This window comes from Triturus cristatus, chromosome 7 (assembly GCF_964204655.1).
Source record: "Triturus cristatus chromosome 7, aTriCri1.1, whole genome shotgun sequence".
NCBI classification, from domain to species: Eukaryota; Metazoa; Chordata; class Amphibia; order Caudata; family Salamandridae; genus Triturus; species Triturus cristatus.
Window position 1 is genome coordinate 324808366 of NC_140590.1, and position 19321 is coordinate 324827686.

Genomic DNA, 19321 nt, shown 5'->3' on the forward strand with positions numbered 1-19321 from the left:
CTGCAACGCTTTACGTCGCAAGAGGAGCAGCGGTCTTCTATACGCCTTTCCGCCTATACCACTTCTGACCAGAGTGCTGAAGATGAGGCCCAAGTCATTCTGGTGGCTCCGGATTGGGCACGAAGAGGCTGGTATCCCGAGCTATTACACATGGCCATCAATCCTCCGATCCGACTGCCTCTTCGGGAGGATCTTCTGTTGGAACAGCAGGGGCGTCTTTCATCCAAACCTGTCCAGCCTCCAACTCCTTGCGTGGAGTTTGAGCAGCGACAGTTGACAGCTTTTGACCTTCCTCCCAAAGTCTGCAATGTTATCTGGGCAACCAGGCGTCCCTCCACTAAGACTGTATATACCTGCAAATGGAACAAATTTGTGGCATGGTGCACAGCAAAGGCTGTGGATCCCCTTTCCGCCCCTCTTTCTGAGGTTCTCTTGTTCCTCCTTTCTTTGGCCCAGCAGGGTTCTGCTCTGGACACTCCTAAAGGCTACCTCTCGGCCATTTCAGCCTTTCTTAGGCTTCCTTATCAGCCTTCTCAAGTCTGTTGTAAATCGATACCTTAAGGGTGATACTCCTCTTTTTCCTCCTGTTCCCTTCGTAATGCCCCAGTGGGACTTGAATTTGGTTCTTGCGTATCTTATGTGCGCTCCCTTTAAGTCGCTACATAACTGTCCTCTCAGGCTTCTGACTCTAAAAACTGCCTTTCTGCTTCAAGCTCTTTCTTCTAAACCACCTTTTCTGGCTGTTCATCCCGACAAGGTTGTTCTCTGAACTCGTCCTTCCTTCCTTCCCAAAGTTGTTACTACTTTCCACATTGGACAGACCATCACTTTACCAACCATCTTTCCGCATCCTTCTAAGGAAGAAGAGAGGCTCCACCGTCTGGATCCAAAACGTGCCCTTTCATTATATTTGGATCGCACAAAGCAATTCCGAGTGGATGACCAGTCTTTGTTGGCTACTTTGGCGCCAAAAAGGTCTGGCTGTGCTCAAATGGACCATTTCTGGATCGCTCCTTTTGTGCATCAATGCTGGTTATTCCTTGGCAAAGAAGCAGCCTCCAGTGGGGTTAAGTGCCCATTCCACCAGGGCGACGGCAGCTGCCACTGCTTTGAGACGTGGAGTCCCCCTTAATGACATATATCTGAAAGAAACACGTTAGTTAGATTCCGCACCTTAGAATATCTCCAGGTGTCAGGCTGGATCCGGAAAGATTTTTGTAGGAATACCCCTTGCGCGTCGCTAGGCGTCGTCTGCGGCTCCGCGTCCGTCGTTGGCATCGTGCGCCGGAATGACGTCGTCGGAGTACTTAGACGCCGCCCTCGCGCGCTGACGTCAGTTTTTCTTTTTTCCGCGCCAGACAGCGCCGATCCGGGAAGAGCTTACCCCTTAGTCACTTTTTGACTAAACTTTTTTGACTCTTTTTGGTCTTCTGTCGACTCAACTCTGGTGCCGGTAGGATGCCTGGGTTTAAAGCCTGTGACTCCTGTCATCGACTGATGTCGGTGACGGACCACCATCGCTGGTGCCTTTACTGCCTGGGAGCCGACCACGACGCGGAGTCGTGCCTCGATTGTCAGGCCTTGACCTCGAAAGCTAGGCGGGAGCGGTCCCATAAGCTTCTCGAGCTTCGGCACTCGGCTCCGCGCTGTTCACGGTCCCGGTCCAGGAGGAGGTCCAAGGACCGGTCGCTTGGCCGCAGCCTCCATCATCGCTCGTCGGGTAAGTCGAAGTGATCAAAGAAGTCCAAGTCCTGCCGGCGCACCTTCGGGCTCCGCGGGCTCGACTGGGCGACCTCGCGTGCCGGCGGCTCCGTCGACGATTTCGGTCCAGACGCCTCAGGTCCCCGAGGGATCCAGGCCTGGATCTCTGCCAGCGCCGGTTGACCTCACGACGCCAACACCGGTTCCGCCTCCGGCGCCGTCCCCGGATGACGCCGTTCCCCGGTTTAGCCCCGGTCCGGGCTCGACGCCGCACCAGACGCCGATGGATGAGCGTTTCATCTACCGCCCGGCTCCGATCATTCCTCCATTTTATCAGGAATCGGATGACGGGGGTGACTGGGAGGGGTCTGAGGACCCTATGGCCGGACAGGCCCAACTTTCACAGGACTGGGCAAATGAACTGGGGGGATGCCAGTGGTCTGGACACCTACCCGGACGCTGGTTTCATCTCCCCTCCGACTGTGGCCTCGGAGGAAGGTGCAGCTTTTTCAGTGGTGCTGCGCAAGGCGGCCGAAGCCCTGGGACTCGAGTTGCCTGCTGTGGCCGTGAGGACTAACATCCTCAGAGATGCTTCAACCCTCAGCAAGCTCCACAGAGCCTTTGCTGCAGTTCAATGAGGCCCTCATAGACGTTCTGCAGGGCACTTGGTCCAAGCCTCCCACAGTTCCTCCTGTGGATCGGAACGTGTCCCGGCGCCACCGCCCTGCTCCGGGCCACCCCAGTTTCCAGTCCCAACACCCCACCCCCGAGAGTCTGGTTATCCAGGCCTCAACTTCCCAATCCACCTTTCCGTCCGCTCCTCCGGATCGGGAATCCAAGAGGTTGGAGCAGTTCGGAAAGAAGCTGTTCTCTTCCCTGAGTTTGGGCCTGCGGTCTTTGAACACCGCTTGCCTCTTGGACCGTTTCTCCCACTCTGTGGGATACGGTGGAGGACGTGCTGCCACTGTGTCCGGAGGAGGCCCGGACATGTCTCTCCCAGGCGCTTGCTGACGGGCGAGATACAGCATGACATGCCATACGGTGTGGACTAGACACCACGGACTCGCTGGGTAGGGCGATTTCCACCACGGTGGCGCTCCGGCACCACGCTTGGCTGCGGTCCACGTCTTTCTCGGGGGATGTCCAGAGTACTCATGGATATGCCCTTTGATGGCACTCGCCTTTTTAGTGAGAAGGTGGATAGTGCGCTGGCTCGTTTCAAGGACTCCCGGGCTACGGCCAAGTCCTTGGGTCTCTCGGCCCCGTGGCCGCAAACTTCCGCCTTTCGTGGCCAAGGAAGGGGCGCCTCCTCCCGTCCGCCTAGCCACCGGCCGCAGAACCAACCTGCACGCAGTCGCGGATGTGGATTCCGCCGAGGCGGTACTGGAGGACAACGTGCCGGTCAGTCCACATCCACCCCGGCAGCATCCACCTCAAAGCCCTCCTAGTCCGAGCTTTCAGGCCCATTCCACGCCAGTGGGAGGCCGGGTTCGCCATCACCTGCTCCACTGGCGTTCCATCACGTTGGACAGGTGGGTGCTGCAAATCGTCCGAAGGGGCTACTCCCTCCCCTTCGAGACGACCCATCCCGCCATGCCACCGCAGTGCCACCATATGTCGGAGGATCACTTGAATCTTCTGCGGGAGGAAGTTACGGCCCTCTTGGCCAAAGAGGCCGTCGAGCGCGTTCCTGGTCCAGAAGTAGGTCGTGGTTGCTATTCCCACTACTTTCTGGTTCCCAAGAAGGGCAAAGGGGGCCTACGCCCTATCTTGGACCTCAGGAGCGTCAACGCTTTCCTCCGGAAGGAACGGTTCAAGATGCTCACTTTAGCTCAGGTTCTGGCTGCCCTCGACCCTGGAGACTGGATGGTAGCGTTGGACTTGCAGGACGCCTATTTTCACATCCCCGTCCTGCCGGCCCACCGGCGTTACCTGCAGTTCACGGTGGGTCAGGAGCACTTTCAGTTCACCGTGCTCCCCTTCGGCCTTACCAGTGCCCCTCGGGTGTTCACGAAAGTGATGGCGGTGGTCGCAGCTCATCTACGCAGATCGGGGGTTCCAGTCTTTCCCTATCTCGACGACTGGCTGTTGAAGGCGGACTCGCCCCAGGCAGTCGTCTCCCACCTCCAGACTACGGCCGACCTCCTGCATTCGCTGGCGTTCTCCATCAATGTGCTGAAGTCACACCCTCCCAGAAGCTCCTCTTCATCGGAGCGGTTCTAGATTCGGCGCAGTTCCGGGCCTATCCTCCGGAACAGCGGTTCCGGGATATTCAGGCTCTGATTCCCATCTTTTGGCCTCTATCCTGGGTTTCGGTCAGGTTGGTGCTGCGGCTTTTGGGGCTGATGGCCTCCTGCATCCTGTTGGTGCATTACGCCAGGTGGCGAATGCGGGCTCTGCAGTGGGACCTGAAGTTTCAGTGGGCCCACTATCGAGGCAACCTGTCCGACCAGGTCTTGATCTCGGAGAGCACTGCGAAACAGTTGCAGTGGTGGCTCACGGACCGCGATTGGGTCAGGGGCAGATGCCTCTCCCTACCCCAACCGGAGCATGTAGTGGTGACGGTTGCGTCCCTCCTGGGATGGGGGGCCAAATGGGAGAGGCGGAGATCAGAGGCCTCTGGTTTCCGGCGGAGTCTCATCTCCATATCAACTTGTTGGAGCTGAGGGCGATCCGGCTTGCACTGAAAGCCTGCCTTCCCTCTGTCCGGGGAAGTGTTGTGCAGGTGTTCACGGACAACACCACCGCCATGTGGTATTGCAACAAACAAGGCAGGGTGGGGTCGTGGACCCTTTGTCAGGAGGATCTGCGCCTCTGGACATGGCTGGAACACCAGGGCATCATCCTGGTGGTTCAACATCTGGCGGGCTCTCTGAACGCCAGAGCAGACGAACTCAGCTGCCGGTGCATGATGGATCACGAATGGCGTCTGAACTCGGACATGGCGCAAGGTCTTTCTGCAGTGGGGAGAGTCTTGGTTAGAGATATTCGCCACCGAAGAGCACGCGCAATGTCAGCAGTTCAGGGACGCCTTTCGTCATGAGTGGAGTTGCGGTCTGTTGTACGCCTTTCCGCCTATACCACTTCTGCCCAGAGTTTTGAAGATGATCAGGCGCGACCGGGCCCAAGTCATCTTAGTGGCTCTGGATTGGGCACGAAGGTACTGGTATTCCGAGCTACTCAGTATGTCAATCGATCCTCCGGTACGACTGCCTCTTCAGGATGACCTTCTGTCGCAGCAGCAGGGGACGGTCCTCCACCCGAACCTGTCCAGTCTCCACCTCCATGCGTGGAGATTGAGCGGCGACAGTTGATGCCATTTGACTTGCCTCCTGAAGTCTGTGTCGTCATTCTGGCAGCCAGGCGTCCCTCCACAAAACCGGTATACGCCTGCAGGTGGAACGAATTTGTGGCATGGTGCACAGCAAAGGCTGTGAATCCCCTTTCCGCCCCTTTCTGAGGTTCTACTCTTTCTTCTTTCTTTGGCCCAGAAGGGCTCTGCTCTGGGCACCTTGAAAGGTTATCTTTCTGCAATCTCTGCTTTCTTACGGCTTCCTGATCAGCCTTCTCTTTTCAAATCCCCTCTTTTGCGTTTTTTTAAAGGCATTGCTCACATGTTTCCTCCTGTCCCCTTCGTAATGCCTCAGTGGGATTTGAATCTTGTCTTGACCTTTCTGATGTGCGCTCCCTTTGAGCCTCTTCACAATTGTCCCCTTCGTCTTCTGACTCTTAACACTGCTTTCCTGGTAGCTATTACCTCGGCTAGACGGGTGAGTGAGCTCCAGGCTCTGTCATCTAAGCCTCCTTTTCTTTCTGTTCATCCGGACAAGGTTGTCCTCTGGACTCGTCCTTCTTTTCTTCCCAAATTGGTGACCCCCTTTCACATTGGGCAATCTGTCACATTGCCCACCTTCTTTCCACCTCCGCAGCTTTCGAAAGAGGAAGAGCGGCTCCACCGTCTGGACCCCAAACATGCGCTGTCCTTTTATTTGGACCGCACCAGACAGTTCCGGGTGGACGACCAACTTTTTGTTGGATACGTAGGGGCTAAGAAGGGGAGGGCTGTACACAAGCGGACCATCTCACGGTGGGTCGTATTGTGCATAAAGGTTTGTTACTCCTTGGCGAAAAAGGACCCTCCTGTTGGGTTGAGAGCCCATTCCACCCGGGCCACAGCGGTGACTCCTGCCCTGGGACGGGGAGTTCCCTTGCAGGACATCTGTCAGGCAGCGAAGTGGGCCTCACTGCACACGTTCGCCAAGCACTATTGCCTGGACAGCCAAGTCCGGAGAGATGGCTTCTTTGGCCGTTCTGTTCTCCAGGACTTTCTGGTGTGATCTTGGTTCGCAGACCCACCACCAGGGTTGGTATTGCTGGGGTATCTATTTTAAGGTGAGGAATCTAACTAACGTGTTTCTTTCAGATGAACAAGTTACTTACCTTTGGTAACGATGTATCTGTAAGAAACATTAGTTAGTTAGATTCCTCACCTACCCACCCATCCTCCCCGTTCTGCGAACCGACATCTAGGGTTAAGGTCATCCTGTTCAGGGCCCTAAACTTTTTGGCACCAGTGTCGGTCTCTTGCATGGCTCTGCGTTCCTGGCGCGGAAAGCTATGTACAAGAACTGACGTCAGCGCGCGAGGGCGGCGTCTAAGTACTCCGACGTCATTCCGGCGCACGACGCCAACGACAGACGCGGAGCCGCAGACGACGCCTAGCGACGCGCAAGGGGTATTTCTACAAAAATCTTTCCGGATCCAGCCTGACGCCTGGGGATATTCTAAGGTGAGGAATCTAACTAATGTTTCTTACAGATACATCGTTACCGAAGGTAAGTAACTTGTTTGTCAGGCAGTCTCATGGGCATCGCTGCACACGTTAACAAAATACTACTTCCTGGACAGCCAAGTCCGGAGAGACAGCTTCTTTGACCGGTCTGTTCTCCAGGACTTTCTGGTGTGAACTTGGTTCGCAGACCCACCTCCGGGGTTCGTATTACTGGGGTATCTATTCTAAGGTAAGGAATCTATAACTAATTGTCTCTTTCAGATGAACAAGTTACTTACCTTCGGTAACGATATATCTGTAAGAGACATTGATTAGTTATAGATTCCTTACCTCCCCACCCATGCTCCCCGTTCTGCGAACTGATTTCTAGGGTTAAGGACTCCCTTTCAGGGCCCTAGTTTTGTGCACCAATGGTCAGTGTCTTTCATGGCTCTGCGCTTCTGGTGTCGAAAGTGGTGTACAGAACTTACATCCGCATGCGAGGGCGACGTCTAAATAGCTACCGCAACGTCATCCTAGCGACCACTACGCCAACGACAAACGTGGAGCCGACCGACGCCACCTTTCGACGCGCATGGGTACTGCTGACGAAAAACTTTTCGGATCCAGTCTGACGCCTGGGGGTAATTCCAAGGTAAGGAATCTATAACTAACCTATGTTTCTTACAGATATATAGTTACCAAAGGTAAGTAACTTGTTCATCTAGACAGTAGAGGCTTCAAAGTAAGCTTCACAAGCTAGAGGTAAGGCTGACCCTACCTATGAAACCGAAAACTAAAACAGAGTGGACTTTTAAACCAATTTTAAAATCTACAAATGGGTTCTACATTGAATGGAAGAAAGTTGACCACCTAGTCTTTCTCCCATCCATTATATGGCACACTATGCCAGAGATCGGGCTATGCTTAGATTCCAAGGCTGACCCAGTACATATTAACTCTTTCTCTGCTATTACTTGCTGTGTTAAACAAGCTTTGAGCCGTAGGAGGCACCCAACATGAGCCCGTGAGATGATTGTTTGACTCAAGTGTACACTATTGAGAAAACCGCTTCACTTTGCGTCCATGCAGAAACCAAAGGGCCTGCAACAAATCAGATTGGCTTGTGTGCACTTTAAACAGACCTTTGCATCTTGAAAGTACTGTATCATAGAAACTGTTTGGGAGGAATTGATACAGGCTAGTGCACTAAAAGATTGTAAATCCTTCTGGAGGGTAATAAATAACAGCTACTTTAAGGGTTCCCATGAACCATCAACTGAAGTCCACATAGCAGAGAAAGTTTGGATAAATCATTTTTCAGCAATATATGAAGACCACCTGATGACCAGAGCAGGTTAAGTGGAACATAATAGAGCTGGGAATGCAGATGTGCATTTTAATACTATATCACAGCACCCTCTGTCCTTCAATGAAGTGGAAAGAGCATTAGACAAGAGTAGTAAAGGGAAGGCCCCAGGCGGGACCCCCTTAGACCTGTTCAGCAAGCAGCCCGAACTTTTGGCCCTGCCACTTGCAAATGTCTATAACGCTACTTTAGTGGTCCCCCCCCCCCCCCCTCCCCCTTCATGGAAAACTTCGATTTATTATACTGATTAATAAAAGTGACAAATCCCTACTCCAAAATTATCAGCCAATGTCATTGCTGGACGCCACTGCGAAGTTTATGGGGTGCATCCTGCTCAATAGACCTGATGAGTGGGTAGTAGCAAATAACATATTGGTGGATACCCAATATGGCTTCAAAAAAGGTTTGAGCACTGTTAATCAATGCCTAAACCTAAGCACCATCATAAAGTATACAGTGGCAAAAAGGGGATACTGTACCTTTCCTTCCTCGACTTGTCAGCAGACGCTGACTGTGTATCGCACTCAAGGCTGTGTAGAATCATGGAGGACTTGGGAATTGAGGCAGGAATTACAAACTATATAAGACAAATGTACATGAATACAAATGCTCGTGTACGTTTTGGAAGGGAGGGTGGATGATCCGATAGCTTTAACATCAAAAGAAGGGTCAGGCAGGGTTGCATCCTGCCCCCCTTTTTATTCTCTGTCTATACAAACCGGGTAGAATCTGCCTTGGGTTTATCCACTAGAGTCCTCGATGTTGGGTTCTCGTCCCCTCCCAGTCCTATTATATGCAGATGATGCTGTATTCATTGCTGGAACTGGGAGGGGGTTGCAAGCTCTCATCTATGATTATATTATTTTTATGGCAGACCTGGATTTGAAAGTAAATGGTACTAAAACCTATACCATGACCTATGGGGCCAAACCTAAGATAAAACCTGTTTTTTACGTAGGAGGACAATTTGAGTGAATCGCCTACCTTCTGTTATCCAAGGATACTTTTTGATAATAACAACTCGTGGTCCCCGATGGTAACCAGCAGATGTTCGCAAATGGAGAAATCCATTAATGGGATATACACGTTCACAAAGAAACAGGTATTTAAAGCAGTAAGGGAACTCCTTACTGTAAATGCAAGTAATTTGGTGGCTTCATATGGTGCAGGGTCTGGCCAATATGCAAAGCATCCAAAGAGTTGAGGGTTCATTTCTTAACCACACCCTCTCACAGCCCTCCCTCCCCTCCCCCCCCCCCCCCTCCCCCCTCGAGTTATGCAGATCATGCCAAACTGGGAACCCCATATATCTCTGACAGATTGAAGATAGCCCCTATATTGCTATGGCATTCAATGTGGTCACATGAAGCGATGGAACTGAACAAACTAATATTTAACGATGCAATGAATTTAGATCCCCTGCCTGAGAAATGTTAAATCCACATGCGAGGAGATTGGCTTATGAAACTTTTTACCAACCCTGAGACTAGTAGGCTGTTGAATAAAGTACAGATGAAACAGTGAGCTCAGAACAATTCAACATTAAGAAGAAGGATGGCTGAGGGTACTAAACCATCCGTAGTTGCCTACAACTGAATGATTCCACAGAGGGCTTGAAACCGTATTTGACCTTGGTATGCAATGACCAGCAAAGGCTTTTTCTTACCCAATTTAGGGCAAATATGTTACCACGGATGGCAGGATTTCCAACTAACTGCCATTCTTTGTCTGAGTTAGCAATGTTCCCATGCGATAGTGTGTAGGCCATAACTAATTTCCGCATTATATTCTTTTGCAAATTTTACGAAGTCCCCAAGAAGAAATATATCTTACCTCTATTGAAAACACTTCATTTTAGACACTTCTATTTTTGCAACAATTACATACCCCATTGGTATGTTGTACAATGTCTTCTTGCGTATGGCGGGTGCTGAAAATAAAGAAGAGCATGCGGGGGGTTCCCCCATAGGACAAATTGCACTTTTTTGCAACTTAGGGGATGAAAATGGCACTTTGTTTTAATTGTCTACTTTTTTTAATGTCAATCGCACTGTATATATATGAAGATACATTTTAAAATAAGCTTTTTATATATTTTGTAGTACAGTTTTATGTTACTGAAAAGTATCGAATAAAGTTATTGATTGGTTGTACTTGTCGATTTCCTTTATTTTCTTCAATGAGCTTTTCTCTGTTGCATGATACCGGAGGATGCCTATCTATCAAGGTTCTCAGTCTAAGAGCGGTTTCTTTTTACCATTCTTGTTGTTTTTCTAGCAATGCTGTTCAGCATTCATTGTACTTTCTCTTTTCTCCATAATTCTATAATTGGAGGTCCCTTTTTTCAAAGTCTGCATCTCAGGGTAGTTTTCTCGACGATCGGTGGGTGCTCTTTGTTCGCTGTATGTGTTCGCTGATGCTGAACACACTGTCCATGCTCCTTCCATTTGGTTTGGAGTCTGGACTCTGACCTATTCTCCTTGGTCCCTTTGCATTCCCCGCTCTTAGGTCGTATCCCTTTTTTGGGGCTGCCTATTTTGCTGGTTCTATACCTGTGTTTCAGTCTTACAGCTGTCTACTCCCTACAGGTTGCCCATAGTCCTCCTTGGAGATCAGTCCTTTTGGTGAGCATCCTTGCTTGACCTATAATTTTTGGGATAGTCTGGTCCTTTTCTATCTTTTGGACCAGCTTCTCCTATTTGGGGACCTTTTGTGGGGTCAGCTCACATTACCTCTACGGATGGTATTACTTGGGTATCTGATTCGTAGATAAGGAATCTGCGGCTAGATGTCTCTATCAGATGAACAAGCTACTTACCTTTGGTAACTCCTTATCTGATAGACACTGGATCTAGCGGCAGATTCCTTATCAACCACCTCATCATCCCCAGTCTGTGAACTAAGGGCAATGTTGTCTCCAAGATCCCCTCTTAGCATACTAATAGTTATTTCAATCTGTACTTGTTAATACCAGATATTTCTCTATTGGCACACTGTTTCCAGAGACTGTTTATCTAATTGGTTCCGCGTTGTTGGCGCAAAACTAGTTGCAGTAGAAACTGCCATCAGCACATTGGGCGAGAGGGGGTTTATACGGACTCTGTTGACGTCACATTCGGGAGAAAACGTTGCTACGGATTCGCTCAATGCTCTCTACCGATATGCAGAGGTACTGCTGAAAAGATTTCCGGATCCAGTCTGGCACCTAGTGAGGATTCTAAGGTAAGGAATCCGCGGCTAGATCCTGTCTCTACCAAATGAGGCGTAACCGAAGGTAAGTGGCTTGTTCTTTCAGCCAACACCCTGTGTGATTTTCTGCCAGGAGGAGGTAACACCTAATCCTGTGTCAGGCCTCCATTTTTACCTTTCCTGGGAGTCTTTGACATGTCTCCCCATGCGGGCAGAAACTCTCTCATGGACAGCCTCGCTACATGACCACTGGAAAAATGGGCAACAAAGTGGCAACTTTCTAAAAGTTGCATGTTGCACCAAGTTACATTATTTTCGACTTGAGTATGAAGTCTGGCTTAATGTAACAAGTTCTTTGAAACCTTGAAGTATCAACTTTGGGAGGCCCATTCAGAGGTTAGCCCAGCTGAAGTGGTCAACGTGTAACTCTGTACTTGCCAGTGGGGCAACCTATTTCTCTCCAAGTAAAAATGCAAATTGTGGGTTTTTACTACCAGAACATGTTTTTAACATGTTAAACACGGAGTTTGGACTTTGCCATTGATGAAAATAGCACAGTCAAGTTAGCAGTTTTGAACTGTCCTTACAGTCTGCAGTGGCAGACTGGGAGCCATGGTTTACCTTGTCCTACTCAGGGTGGCACAATAAACGATGCATTCCCTGAGGGGACACACTAACTTGCAGGCCTTGGGCACCCCCAGTACCATATACTAGGGACTTGGAATTAGAGTTGGGGAATTAAACAATTACTCCAGTATTGTAACTTTCATAGATTCACATGCTTGAATCATTCCCTGTCGTCGAGATGGGAGTTCTCGGTGTATTTATATAAAATAGCCATGCTAAGCCATTACAAACCAGGAACCAGGCCTAGGCCCATTCCACTTTTGTAACCTATCCACCCCTTTTTGTAAAAGAGACCAAATAAAATCAACAACTAATCAGATCAGCCTCACCCTCTAGAACCCTCCTGAGAGAACCTCAGACTTTCTACCGCATGTTGTTCTAGGGAGTCTCCACTAATTCCATTATTCTTGAGAGATTTTTTCAATAATTTTTCTTCACAACTATTAGAGCTTCGTTTTCTTTTTTCTCGTTTTTTTTTTCTTTTTTTTCTCTGTTCCTCATATCTGACCAGGAGGAAAAAAGCCTTTTTAGAGCTTGTGCCACCTGCTCTAAGAGGCTTTATGTGGATGACCCTCACAAGGACTGCATCTTTTGCCTGTATCTGGACCACATGGCCAAAGATTGCAAGGTATGTCGTACCTTTTCCACCAAAACCTTGAGGAACCGTGAGGGACGTCTCCTGACCTGGTTCCAGAAGCTAAAGTCCAGGAGAGAGCCGGTCACCAGTGACGATAGTGATGAGGCCTCATCTTCAAGGAGATCTTTGAAAAGGGAGAGATCTGACCCTTCTTCTTCAGAGGTCCGTCTTGGGAAAGCCTCTAAAAAGAACTCCCATGGGTCTGACAGGCTTAGTCCAAATAAATCTCCACACTGAGGTGAAAAAGAGAGGAAAGGACTTACAACAGGAGTGAGTGCAGTGAGAAAGTTGAGCTCTGTACCTCCACTTTCTCCTCCTGAGTGAAGGAAAGTCTTCAAAACACAATCCTCTGTTCCTACTGAGAGAAAACAGGCAAAAAACGTTCCACGAAACTCGCGTCGACGCGGAGTGAATAGGTACAGTCTCCTCAGCTCACTCCGGCTCCAATGACGGAATAGTCACCAAGCTTTTCAACTTCCACGGTTCAACCTCCTTCGGGGGCGACGACAGATGCTGTGTCAGCATTGCCGACGAAGATTTTGTTGACGGCATTGGCGAGAATGACGACAACAGCTGTGGCGACTACTACGACGTCGACGGTAATGACGGTATCGGCGAAGACAATATCTACATAGTCTACGACACTGTTGCCGAGAGAACATTTCTGGGGAAATTATCAGGAAGCGTTGTAAAACTCCTGAGCTCAGTTCCCCTAGCAAAGTGACACCTCTACTACCTACTCAACTCTTGGAGGAAGAGGATTCAGATGAGGAATGTCCACGTTAAGTGCCAAGAAATGGATTATGAAGAACAGGACTACCATGGAAATTATCAAGAGGAGATGGTCTGTATGCCGTACCCTTTGATATCTGACTTGCAGTTTATGCTCTCCGACTACAAACAGAGATTTCCGACTCCATCTTCGGCTCAGGAACGAGTCTCAGTTCTTGATGGACCACCTGCGGGTCCTTCCACCCCCCGGCTGCCACCACCACCACTGCAATTGATGGAGGATACTCCACAAGCAGCTCCTCTTATCCAGGAACATACTTCGGATGACGACCAAGGGCATATGGATCTCCTGGACCCACATAGGGAATGGGATGATTATATTATTCCTCCTACTCCTTCCCCTTCACCGGTTCCCGTAGATTCTTCATCTGGGGACATAGGTGGTTTCCACAATCTGCTGGAAAGGGCAGCCAATAGGTTCGATCTGCCTATGCCTTCTGTGCAGTCGGAGTGTTTCTTATATGACTTTAAGGAACCCTTAAAGAAGTCTGTAAGAACCATTCCCAAGTCAATCATGTGTGGGAAGAGGGTCTTAAAGTTGTGAAGACCCCAGCCACTGTGGTCCCGGTGCATTCTTGATTGGAAAAGAAATATAAAGCCCCAGAGGATAGCCCTGCTTGCCTTGTGAGTCAGCCACAACCGGACTCAGTCATATCACAGGCAGCGCAGCGGAAGTAAAAAAAAATCCAGCTGTTCCTCTAACTACACCTCCGGACAAAGAAGGCAGACACTTGGACAATGCTGGCAAGAGGTTTTTCTCTATGTCAAGCCTGCTCGTCAAAGCGGCTAACGCTTTAGCCCATTTTTGGCTGCTACGACCGCCAGATGTGGTGTGATCTATCTCCTTACCTCGACCAACTGCTTGAAGACAGTTAGGCCAAAGCGAAAAAGATCCTCCGGGAAGGAGAGAGAGCCTCCTCTGAGGTGATTGATTGTGCAATGGATATTGCTACAATGGCGTTCCGTTCCCTGACGGGAGCAGTGGTCCTTCATCGCCAGGGATGACTTCGAGCAATCTCATTTAGACATGAGGTCCAGAACAAAATATTAGACCTTTCATTCCATGGAGAGTCGCTCTTTGGAAAACATATAGATGATGCGCTCCAAGACATTAAGAAAGACACAAACACAGCGAGGTAGTTAGGGGCGCTTCCGTACCGCAAGGTCCCTGTACAGGGAGCATGGGGTAGAGGTCTTCCTATATACAGAGGAGGGTACCAGCAATATAGGTACTCCTCGTATACACCTGCCACGCAGTCTTACCGCCCACATTACAACCAGCAGGAGGGTCAGTTCACAACATATTGAAAATCGCCACCCAGAGGAAGGGCAGGACGCCAGGGGAAGCATTCCTCTAAACGTCAATAGCAGTTTGCAGGCTCCGACTACTGTTCCTCCCCCTCATCAAACACCTGTGGGGGCAGGATCTCCCTCTACTTCCAAAATTGGCAACGGATAACATCAGATCGTTTGGTGCTCAACATAGTCCAATTTGGCCATACGTTGAAATTTGTTCCTCCTCCTCCAACCAACCCCCCTCGCTCCAGCTTAACAAAACATCTCTGTATCCTGCGCCTAGAAGTCCAACAAATGCTGCAGAAAGGGGCGATAGAACCGGTTCCTTTATCCCAAAGAGGAGAGGGTCTCTACTCTCGGTTCTTTCTAGTTTGAAAGACTGTCGAAAGGTGGCTCCCTATTCTAGATCTGAGGGAGCTCAATACCTATCTCATCAAGCAGTCGTTCCGAATGATCTCCTTACAGGACATACATAGACTTCTGAATTCAGGAGATTTCATGGCCACTTTGGACTTAGAGGACACATATTTTCATCGCACAGGAAGTTCCTTCGCTTTACAGTAGCCAAGAGCTACTTTCAAATCAGGGTCCTCCCCTTTGGCCTCAGATTGGCACCAAGAATCTTTACAAAGATGCTGTCTCCTGTAGTGGCTTTCCTAAGAAAACAGCAGCACCAGGTGTTTCCCTACCTGGACAACTGGTTGCTTAAGACTCCTTCCAAGGCCGCAGCCAAGAATTCGGTGGCAGCTTGTACAACACTGTTCAAGAGTCTAGGTCTTACTCTTAACAGAGAAAAGTCAAACTTGTGTCCGTCCAAAAACACCAAATTCCTGTGAGCAATATTGGACACCTCTCTAAACAAGGCATTTCCATCACTAGAAAGGCAAGCCAAACTGATGTCGTTGGCCCATCTACTTCTAAAAAAGGTCACTTTCAGTTTGCCTCTACAAGTCCCTTCTTGAGCCATTTCACCCTGCATTCCTCTAATTCCTCACTGCAGGCTACGTATGCGTCCTCTCCAGGAGCAACTGGACTTACAGTGGCGTCAGGTGGAAGGATCTTTCTAGGACATGATCACGATCACTGCGCCAATGAAAGAAGCTGCTTCATGGTGGAATCACAAGGAGAACATTGCCCTGGGTCTCTCCTTCATGGTCCCCCCAGCTCCTTGGATAATTCCAATGGATGCATCTCTGGAGGACTGGGGAGCGGTCTTACAGGTCCTCCAGATAAGCGGTAGATGGCTAAATCATCAGTCTTTTGCTCATCAATCTGCTAGAGCTCAGATCAATTCGCCTAGCCTTAAAGGCTTTTCTCCAGACAATAAAGAATTTGTCGGTTCTAATAAGAACAGAAAATACCACGGCCATGCATTATATCAACAAACAAGGCGGCACGAGATCCCGTCTGCTGTCTGTGGAAGCTCAAACTATCTGGGAATGGGCGATCCTAAATGGGGTCTCACTGAAGGCGGATCATCTCCCAGGGAGTCTCAACGAGACGGCAGACACACTAAGCAGACTAAAGTCAGTCTGCAACGAGGGGGAGCTGGTCCAGAGGACACTGGATGACATTTTCCAACTATGGGGCAGACCGTCCATAGATCTCTTTGCTACACCAGAGAACAGAAAATGCTGGTTCTTCCCAAGCTGGCATCACCATCCGGGATTCTCGGGGAATGCGTTTTCGATTGCATGGTCAGGCACCTCTGTCTACTCTTTTCCCCCCATTCCTCTGATCCAGACATATCTCAGGAAGTTAAAAACGGACCCCTGCAAAATGATCCTAATAGCACCGTCCTGGCCTCGCCAGTACTGTTACACGGAGATTCTTCTCCTATCCTTGGAGCAACCGGTTCCCTTGGATCCTATTCAATCATTGCTGACTATGTCCCAGGTCCAAGTACTGCATCCGGATCCCCGATCCCTGCAGTTATCAGCATGGCTCCTGAGCACAGAGTTTCTCGACCTAAAGCTCTCCACGGAATGTAGGGACATCCTTTCCCAAGCTCGTGCTCAGAGTACAAAAAGAACCTACCGGATAGAGCGGAAGAGGTTCTGTCACTGGTGTCAAGAATTGGGAGTTCACCTTTTCTCTTCTTCGGCTCATGAAATCCTTCCTTACATCTTTTCCTTGGCAAAAGCTGGACTGGCTCATTCATCTATTTAGGTTCACCTCGTGGCCATCTCTCGCTTCAGAAGAACATCTTCAGGCCCTTCTCTTTGGTCAGCAAGGATAATTAAGCAATTTATGAAGGGGCTTTTTCGAGTCTTCCCTCCGGTGAAGCCTCCTCCACTGTGCCACCTTAACGTAGTCTTGGCTCAACTCGTGAAACATCCCTTGGAGCCTATCCATAAAGCGGACTTAATATTCCTGTCATGGAAGGTGGCTCGTCTTCTTGCTCTGACAGCTAGAAGGGTTAGCGAGTTACAGGCGCTCACTATCCACAAGCCTTTTCTTCAGTTTAAGAATGACACAGTAGTACTTCGTACTAACCCGAAGTTCACCCCGAAGGTGCCTTCGGATTTTCACTTAAATGAACCCGTGGTCTTAATACTTTTTTCCCTCAACCTACGACTCCGGCTGAGAGATCATTTCATTCACTTGACATTCAGCGTTGCCTGAAATTCTATCTCCAAAGAACTAAAGATTTCAGGAAGTCACCTCAGCTCTTTGTAGCTTACAGTGCTCCCCGTAAAGGATTTCCCCTTTCTAAACAAGGAATTGCACGTTGGATTTCCAGCTCTATCCAATATTGTCATCAATTAGCTGGGAACCCCTCATTGGGAAGTTCTGTGCTCACTCCACAAGGGCAATCTCTTCCTCTACAGCCCTTTTTGCTGGGGTACCTATCTGGGACATCTGCAGAGCAGTGACCTGGAAGAGTATCCATACCTTTACCAGACATTACTGCTTGGATTCTTCAACACGCAGCGACACTGCAGTGGTCCAAGCAGTCCTGACGAACCGGTTTCAGTAAGCGGTGAGCTTTCCATCTCATCCCTCCTTCCTTTTCTTTATAAGATCCTCACACATTCTTTGATAAGTTTATTGCTTCTTGCTTTGTGTACATATATAGGTATTATATTTATATATAGGCTTTAATGATGTCTTTTGTATCCCTTCTACATCTTTGAATTTTCCGTTGGGTTAGACTTTATATAGTCTTTATTTTACCCCCCAAAAATGTCTAAATTGACTAAGTGTTTTTTCCTTTCTCTAATCTTATTGGTGCATTATTAATGGTTGTTCAAGATAATAAGAACAAAAAATGTGCTCATGACTGCTAGCTACTCTGATTCAAGCATGTGAATCTATGAATGTTCCAATACTGGAGTAAGAAAACAAGTTACTTACCTGTAGCTTTAGTTCTCCAGTATTGGAAACTTTCATAGATTCACATGCGACCCGCCCTCCTCTCCTGGGAAAGCTCGACCTTCTGCATCTTCATGGTTATCCTGTGGCACTATGGCTACGAAAATCTGAGGGTCTCTCAGGAGGGTTCTAGAGGGTGAGGCAGATCTGATTGATTGTTGATTTTATTTAGTCTCTTACAAAAAAGAGGTGGATAGGTTACAAAACTGGAATAGGCCTAGGTCTGGTTTGTAATGGTTTTGCATTGCTATTTTATATATACACCGGGGACTCCCATCTCGACGACGGGGAATGATTCAAGCATGTGAATCTATGAAAGTTTCCAATACTGGAGAACTAAAGTTACAGGTAAGTAACTTGTTTTCTTCCACTTTACTCGCGTAGCATGGAGTTCTGGCCAAATTCCATCAGTGGTCTCATGGTGCAATTTTCTTCCTACAAGACTCCAGAAATGCTTGCTGGCAAGCAAGATTTTGGCTTCCCCAAGCTTGATATTCTAACATGAGTGGTCAGAGGACTGCTTCTCGAGTAGATATGCTGCAGCGGGAGTAGATTTTCTTCTCTAGCGGCAGCAAAATCAACTCAAATGGCCTCCCGCTTTAGCGCAGCACGTGGTGGTGTTTGATGATTTTTTTCAGTGCTGCTCGGCTACTGGCACTAAATTACAGCATGACTCGCATATTTTCTGCCCGTTGGCGGAACTCCGTGGAATCTTGCAGAGTTTTTATGTAACTGCAGAGTTCTGCAGAGTCCGATTCCATGAGTTCCCTCCACTCCTTGAAAGTAAGTTAGCATGTGCCAGTTGAGTATGAGTCAATCAACGTACATGTTTAATGGTCAGGGCATTGTCACCGATGTCTGGATAGCAGGCCTCTTTGCACACGAAGTCGAAAAACCAGCAGCATCTGTCCAAAACTTTGACGTGACCATATAAAATCAGGCTTTTTGTAATACCTGTGTACAAAATTCTCAAATTAAAGATCTGTCCATTAGTTTTTCCTATAGTAATGTGCGGCGTGTCTGAGGGGACTGAAAGAGTAAAGATAGGAACAGACGTTGGACCCCAAGGTGTCGCTTATATGCAACTCCAATCCGTGACTTCTGGGGCTGAACAAAGTCAAAACGAAGCTACGGAGTGGAGCCTGGGAGTGATGCTATGAAAGCTGTTTAATCCAGTCTGGGGCCTAGGAATATTTTAAGTCCGGAATCTGCTGCTCCCCTAATGTTAAAGCAGTTAATCTCGTCTTTGATGTGCTTAAGAGAACAATGGAAGATAGTAGTCTGAATTTTAGATGAGTGCAGTTTCTTTGCTTGTCCTCCAGAGCTCTCAGCGGCTCTTTTAAAAAGCATGACGATTATAGTGCAGCCTGTGGCCCTTTTTGTTTCCTTCCTATTTCACCCTAAGGAAACAATCAGAAGTGTAGGAAGCACACTTTTTCTGAATTCCTGTGCTTCTGAGTCCAATTCGAGCTTCCATGGTTGACCAGAGACACTTGATCATCATAAAAACTGCAGAGGTCAGGCCGATCACAGATGGTATTCCTGGATCATTGGTGGAACCAGT

At 48.8% G+C, this 19321-nt stretch overlaps 1 protein-coding gene across 7 annotated transcripts in view; it reads left to right on the forward strand.

Moving 5' to 3' along the window:
- CNOT3 (CCR4-NOT transcription complex subunit 3) overlaps window positions 1-19321 on the forward strand; it is a 1079590-nt gene that overhangs the window by 888068 nt on the left and 172201 nt on the right. The gene's annotated exons all lie outside the window — the stretch shown is intronic.